We start from the raw sequence: 7,796 nt of genomic DNA, 5'->3' as shown, positions 1-7,796 counted from the left end.
AGAAAGGCCATAAAACAGGTAACAGTGTTTGCCCCAGGGGAGAATAACAGGGTAGCTGTTAGGGGTCGGATGGATACTTATTTTTCATTGTATATCTTTTTGTATATTTTTAATTTTGTACCATGCACATTTGTTATCTATTCAAAAATCAAGTTTTAGAAGTGGGCACGAAGGTTATTACTTTCTCCGTAGAGGGAAGAGCTCATGGGCTGACCGGGCGTCATGCCGGGCTGGAGAGAGGCAGAGGAGGCAGTGACCGACACCCATACGCATCTCAGCATTCTCAGTCCTGAGCAGTGTCAAGAGGTCATGCGGTTTGGCGGAAAGTTCACAGGCTTTCATGCCTGAACCCCAGTCCTAAATATACTTCCAGTGAACTGATTCTCTGCTGCAATCCTCAGTTTCTTAATCTGTAAAATGGGGGCAGAACAGCACCTCATTCACAGGGTGGGATGAGACGGTGCGTGTGGGAGGCCAGCCCTCCGAGTGTGCTACCCTGCTGCCCCCCAGCCTCCCTGGGACCCCTCTCTGGGGCAGGGCCCAGCTCCCCGCCTTCCCCCCCCCAGGCAGGAGCACAAGGCCGGTTGCTTAGCAAAGCAGCTGGCGGGTGGGTGGAAAATGTCAACATCAGATAGCCTGATGGGAAGCAGCGTGCTTCTCCAACCACAAACGCCCCCTCGTTTCCCGCCAGTGCAAGGGGTCGGGGGAGGGGGGCGGGGCAGAGGCCTGTGCACCAGTGACATCCTCGGGCCTGGTACCCCCAAGCCCTCCTGGCCAAGGCAGCCTCGGGGGTGAAGAGTGGACATGCGGGGGCCCTGGGCCTCAAGGCTGCCGCTTTGCAGCACCTGGGAGAGGGCTGCCGGAGGTGCTGGCGCAGAGAAGGCCGCAGCAGCTCGAGCGGCAGCGCCAGGTTAGTGGGAAGAACCCAAGGCTCGGTCGTCTAACCGGGAGAGGACGGACCCCGCAGGACGCAGGGAGCCCCTGAGAACTCCTGAGCCAGGCAGGGCTGGTTCCAAGTCAGCCTTTAGGAAGTATGGTAGGCAGAGGGGAGGGTGACAAGTTGGGGGAGGGACGGTACACTCAGAGGCCACCCATCTAGTCCAACTTCCTCATGGTTATCTTAATTTTCACAGTAATTCTGCAAGAAGGGCCGGCCTACTGTTACGTGCATTTTACAGTTGAGAAAACTGGGGCCCCAGAGCGGTGGCGAGACTGGCCCTTGGTCACACAGCTTGCCAGGGCCTGCGGATTTCCCCGCCACCTGGCACCTTTCTAGTGAGGTTGTTATTTTTAGCCCACTAAGTGCCATCTCCAGTACGCCTTTTACTGAGAGGCGGTGCTGCCGCCGTCCTGTGAGGCTGTCACTAGGGTTGTGACTGTTCCTGGCCTCCGCCTCCACTCCACAGCTCGGTTTTGGCAGGAGTCCCTGGGGCTGCCACCTGTGGCCCCAGCCTCGCCCAGCCCCGAGGCAGCCCTGACCGGGCAAGGAGTGACAGGGTTTCTCCCCCAACTTCTGTGGGTGGGGCTGGGCTCCGAGGGCGCCCTGTGCGGAGGGCAGCGCCTGCACAGGGCCTGGTTTCTGCCTGTTTGTTCTTAGAAATGAGGGTGGGGGGTGCCTTGCTACATTGCCCAGGCTGGACTCGAACTCCTGGTTTCCAATGATCCTCCTGCCTCAGCCTCCCGAGGACGTGAGACTGCAGGCACGGGCCACTGCGCCTGGCTTAGGGCCTTGTCTTCTCACTGCACTGCTCCCAGGGCCTAGCACAGGGCCTGGCACGTAGTAGGCACTCGAATAAATACGTGATGTTAAATGAGTCAGTGGCCGATGCAGTCACCTGCCAGATGAGCTAGCCACGCTGTCCCCCTGGACGAGGCCACAGGAACAGAACCAGGGTCCCTTGGGGACAAGGCCGGCGAGTGCGGAGCTGCGGCTCCCCACACGCGCTGTAGTGGCCCCTCCCGAGTGCCAGCGGCGGCCCCGGGCACCTTGCGGGGCAGGGCGACCTTTCAGTGGACACATGTTGTGCCAGCTGCTTCTCATTGGCCAGGGGTTTTACTTGCGTATATGGAAGTATTCTGAATCGGTGGCCCAGACCACCTACTCCTTAGACTCTTGCTGGAGGGCAGAGGCCCCAGGACAGAGGACCCCAGCTCCCAAGCCTCTGGGCCAAAGGACCCTGTCCCTGCTGGGAGGGCCAGGGTGGGCCGGTCCAGGCAGCAGCCCCAGAGCCTGCTCAGCCCAGGGCCCCCTCTCCCTTTGCCCCCGCCCCGCTCCACAGGGGGTCCAGGGTGGTGGTGGCTGGATCTGGGAGGTGCAGATGGAGAAAGGTAGGAGGAGGTGGGAGGTGACAGGGAAGCAGAATCCACAGGGGAGAGGGTGAGGGTGAGGAGAGAGGAGTCTCATGCCGTGGGCTCCAGCTGGGCAACGGGGACACCTGAGGGTCCATGTTCAGAGGGGCCAGTTTGAGATGTGTAGAGTACACGGGGTGTGCAGGTGTGTGTGTGTGTGTGTTCACACATGCATGTGTGCCACGCAGGGGGGTGAGGCTCAGTGGCTGACCTGGGCAGGGGCTAGCCGCAGCTGGGGTCCCCAGAGCAGGGACGCTGCCCCTAGGACAGTAGTAGGCGTGGCCCCTCGTGGCCTGGCCTCCCGACCTGCCCTGTGCCCAGCAGCAGAGGCCTGGCTCACACGCGGGCTCCTCAGCCCGCAGCTGGCTGGGGTGGATCTCTCAGCACCGGCTCCAGATTTATCGGTGGCCCTGACGGCGTTGCAGTCCGGAGGCCGGGCTGGCTGGCTGGCTGGCTGGCTGGCGGGGCCGCCAGCTGTTTACCCAGCGCAGGAATTTGGGGGCAGCAACAGCCCAGGCAGGCTGGAGAGGGCCCAGCCGCTGGCGCAGCTGCTCAGAGTGACCTGCCTGGTCCCGGGGCCAGGCCGAGGGGGCCAGGCCTCTGAGAGCACGGACTTGCGCCCTTCCCTGATGTTATGGACAGGAGGACGGGGGTGGGGAAGTGGCCATCACAAGCCCACAGCAAGTCTGCGCTCCAGTCAAGACCAGAGCCAGGCGAGGGAGGTGGGGGAGCCGAGCGACAGAGAGCTAGCACTGGCCGGGATGGTCTTGTGCATGTGCGTCCTGTGTCCTGCCTCTGCCGCCAGCAGGCCCCCTGTGAGAGCAGGGCCGTGTCTGGCCTGTACGCTGGTGTGTCCTGAACGCCTCCAGCAAGCCCCTTGCGGAACCGCTGGAGGCAGGGCCTGGCAGGGTTTCTCCGCCTCTCACGGAGCCGTCCAGAGGAAGGAGGTTCAGCACTGCATGGGGCCGCATGATGCCTCGGAGACCTGGGCTCTTCCTGTCTTCTCCTCCAGTGGCCTTAGGATAAGGCTTTTGTCCTCGTGCTCCCCAAATGGCTGCTGTTCCTCCAGGCATTGCACCTGCATTTCCCACAGGACGAAGGGAGTTAGGACAATGGATAGAAGGCATGTGTTTATGAAGTCTGTCCCTTTTAAATCAGGAAAACTGCAGGTTTCTTAGCACATTGATGAAATCATAAATAGTAGTTCTCTGCCTTGGTTTTTTTTTAATGTCTCCTAGGGCCTGGCCCCAGACTTGGCCCTCAGCAGGGCCTATCACTTTTTTGTTTGGTGGTGGTGGTTGTTTTATTTTTTGAAATAAAAACCCCCTGTCTGGGGGAAATACCCTAATGAGGTAATTCTCGCTGCGGTGTTAGTGGCAGGTGTGCTGTTTCGGTCGCCGACGTCTTAGGGGGCCTGGATCGCTGAGGCTCTTTCACGAAGGTGGGGTGACAGTTGGGAGGAGGGCCCACTGCAGAGACTGACCGACCTTTCCAGGGATCACCCTCCAGTGCTTGCAGCAACCCCAGACACAGTGTGACAGTCCCCACCCTATAGCCACAGTGAGGCAGAGGCTGGCGGATGGGAGCCGGGAGGGGCACCCGTGCTCTGCCCCCGTGGACAGCACTGGTGCACCCACAGTCCAAAATTCGGGGCCCTGGGCAGCAGGAGAGCCTGGGGCAGCATCCACAGACTAGTGTATGGTGTCACTGTGCCCCGGGGTGCAGCCAGGGACCTCGACAGACAGCCTCCCTGCCTGCCCACTGGACGGACTGACTGGTCATGGGAGGGCCCGGCTGTCCCCAGTCCCCAGGCCTGTGGGCCTGGCCTTGCCAGGCTGGCCCTCCACAGAGCAGGGGAGGAGGGGAGGGACCTGTGGTCGCACGTGCAGGCCCCAGGCCCTGGTGGGCAGGCCGGGTTGGGGGACAGGAGATGGGAGGGGTGCTGTGTCGCTTCTCATATTTTCAGGGCTTTGGCCTTGGCCCTGCAGGTCCCAACCCCAAACCTCGAAAGCAGCAGTGAGGCGAGGAGGGCAGCCAGGTAGGAATTCAGACCGCAGGTCTGGCAGGAAACTGACCTCCAGCCTGGGCGAGCTGCAGAGGGCCCCCAGGAAGCCCTCGGGGGACAGACCCCTGGAGCTACCCTTGGCTGTCACCTGCTTCCAGCAGCTGTCCCCGAGCAGGACCCGTGTTCCGGTTCCGCTGCGGGCCAGCTGTGTGTCCTGCAGCAGACACGGCCCCCTGGGCCTGCCAGGAGCAGATGGATCAACACCTCCCTGCTGCCTCCTCTCCCTGCGGGGCTGGGGCAGGCTTAGAGGAGGGAGGCTGAGCTAACTACGGAAATACGCACAGTAACAACCACGGTCGAAACAGCTCCTGCTGCGGAGCCCTTTCCACCACCCAGACCCTCCTAAGTGCTTTTTCTGGGTTAATGGAAAAGGACACGAGACTCCCAAACTCTTTGTTTGAATATGAAACCTGGCAGAACTGTGGGTTTTATTTTTACCTCCAGGCATGTGGGCGAAGAGGGAAGTTCCAGTAATGTCCTTCTGACTTAACAAAGACGCTCACGAGTAATTCTGCCTTTGAGGAAACAGAGACGTCTGTTTAAATATTAATATACTATGGCAACATGTTATTAGACAGGACAGGCAACCAGAATTGCAGACTTTTCCAGAATTAGAGATGACTTGCCAGGATACGGGAATCATCTCTGAAGTCAGGGATCCTTAGAAGGCCGCGTTGTCAGAAGTCACATTTACGAGGGCAGTTTTCCAAGCAGATTCGTGGCTGCCCCGCTTTGGCTGCGGAAGCTGGGAAATGTCCGGAAGCTGGGACATTTCCTCCTCCTTATCTCGATGAGCTCCGGGTCAACTTGGAGAAGCGTTCAAGGGTCGCAGCAGCCGGCAGGGAGGGCGTGAAGCGTGCTCCGGAGATGGGAAAGAGCAGAACGGAAGCAGGCCGGTGTGTCGTTTCCACCTGCACGTGCGTTTTTTTACTTACTTCTCCCAGACAAGGAGGGGGTGTTGTCATTGTCCCCGCTTCGTGCAGGAGGAACTTCAGAGAAGTTCACGGCTTGTCCAGGGTCACAAATCGAGGAAGTCGAGGGCTGTCCTGGCGTGGATGGGGCTGCAGTCCCCGAGGAGTGTGCTTGGGGTCCGTGGCGGGGGGGGGCAGGCCCCCCTGTGAGTACGGTAGCTGTATTGGCTGTACCTGTGGCTTAAAACAACACAAATTTAGTCTCTTGCAGTTCTGGAGGCCAGAAGTCCGAAATGGGTCTCGCTGGGCTGAAATCAAGGTGTTGGCAGGGCTGCGTTCCTTTTGGAGCCTCTAGAGGAAAATTTGTTCCCTTGCCTTTTCCAGTTTCTAGAAGCTGCCTGCATTCGCTGGCTCATGGCCCCTTCCTCTATCTTCAAAACTAGTGGTGCGGCTTCTTCCAGTCTCTCTCTGACTTTGCTGTTCTTGCCTCCGTCTGTCACTTACGGGACTGTTTTGATTACATTGGGCCCACCCGGATAATCCCCATCTCAAAATCCTTAATTCCATCACACCTGTAAAGTCCCTTTGCTGCATAAGGTAACGTATGCACAGGTTCCAGGGATTAGGACGTGGGTATGTTTTCTCGGGGGGGAGTGGTTATTCTGCCTACCACAGTGGCCTTGGCCTAAAGCTTCTGCCTTTGGGAAGCAGCCCTTCCCCCCTCAGGAAGTTTGATGGGGATGAGAACCCTCCTCAGGAAGGCCCTGCCAAGGGACCAGCAGGCGCTGGAGGCTGGTGACCCGGTGAGGGACAAATGCCTCCATCAGAGCTCCGGTGCTTTGGGGAGGAGACAGTGCCCAGGGGGACGCCACGTGCCCGTGAAGGGGCTGGCCCTTGTGATCAGCCCCGCATTCAGGATCAGACAGACCAGGGTCCCAAGCCCGGCTCTGCCTCCTCCCAGCAGGTGGAGTGTGGGTGAGGTGCAGGAGCAGGGAGGGGCTGGAAGGGAGGAAACAAACAGATGCACCCACGTGACCTCATTTCACCTTTACCGCAGCCCCACAGGGCAGACTTCTGCTCCCCTATTTTGCAGAGGTGGAAACAACAGCCCAGAGAGATCAAGTGCCTTGTCTGAGACCACACAGATGCTAGGTGGGAGCTGGGACTTCCCGGGCCCCAGGGTTCCCAAAGCAACGCCGCCCACTCCGCCTCCAGGGCTGGCTGCCACACCCCGTGCTTCCTAGGAAGCCACCAGGCTGTGCCTTCCTTAGTATTTTCTTTAAATAGACTTACTGCTTTTCAATTTAAATGCATCTGTTTTAAAATGAGACTATATTACTCCTATAAATGTAAAATCACCCAATTCATGGCCTAGTTATGTATGTTTTTATAATGCACATTAAAATGAATTTATTACTATAAACATAAAAAATGTTCATCCATAGACCATGAAAACTTATCCCACACACCATCAGTGCATTTCATCCCTCTCTTTGGAAATTGGCTCCACACCTGCTCTGGTTCCGCCCGATCATAATGTTATCAATGGCCGTGACTTAGTACGATAGGAAAGCTTCAAGTGGTTTCCAGCACAATCCAGTGTGGATTCCCCGGCATGGGCTCAGTCTTCTGCAGCTCCTGCTTTTCTAAGCTGCAGTCCCCCTGCTCTGGCCTTGCTGATCTCAGACAAGGCAGGGCTCCTCTCGTTGCTCTGGCTACGCAGCCAGAAAGTGCCAGGATTTGAACCCAGGCCATGAGCCTGTGGAGCTCAAGTTTTACTCGCTGCACCATGTCACCTTTCTGTGATGTCAGGTCAAAGCAAGGCCTAAGGAGGAAAAGAAACAGGCTTGAAAATGAAGTGGGGAAGGGATTGGCTGAGCCCCCTCCGGAGCCCCAAGCTGGCAGAGTCCCCTTGGTCTCATTGGCGAACAAAGAAAGGTTGAATCAAATCTGGAAGCCAAGTTTCGTGAGTCCAATAGAGCAACTCCTGCTAAGGGGCAGGAGCTTAGAGACTTTTTATAATCCCTCCAGGGGTGGAAATGATGGGCTGCAGCAGTGTCCAATCCTAACACAGATCTCCAAGGAGGGCGGGGCTTTGTGGCAGGTCCTGTCTGCTGTTGGTTAGAAGCTTGGCATTGCAAGGGCTCTCAGCTTCGGACAAAGCTGGGTTTCTTCCAGGAATTTTGCAGGTGCTTTATAGTCCCTTCCTTTCTTGCAATATATTTAATAGTTAGTTTATCATCTGAGAAGGGAGTATAGATCCCAGGGTAGCTTGCTTAATAGTTGTGGCTTATTAATTCCAGCTTTTCCCAAGAGTGAGGAGGAAAAAAATCTCTGATTTTGTGTGAGTATCAGGGCCCACAATGGAGGGGGAGGTTTGACTGAGGGTATCAGTTGTGCCCCACCCAGGGCCTGGCACGTGGTTGACGGGCTTGCTTAGTCATTATTCTCCTGGCCTGGTTTGGAGCCCT

This window comes from Microcebus murinus, chromosome 2 (assembly GCF_040939455.1).
Source record: "Microcebus murinus isolate Inina chromosome 2, M.murinus_Inina_mat1.0, whole genome shotgun sequence".
Taxonomy (NCBI): domain Eukaryota; kingdom Metazoa; phylum Chordata; class Mammalia; order Primates; family Cheirogaleidae; genus Microcebus; species Microcebus murinus.
Note: the sequence above shows the minus strand (reverse complement) of the source record.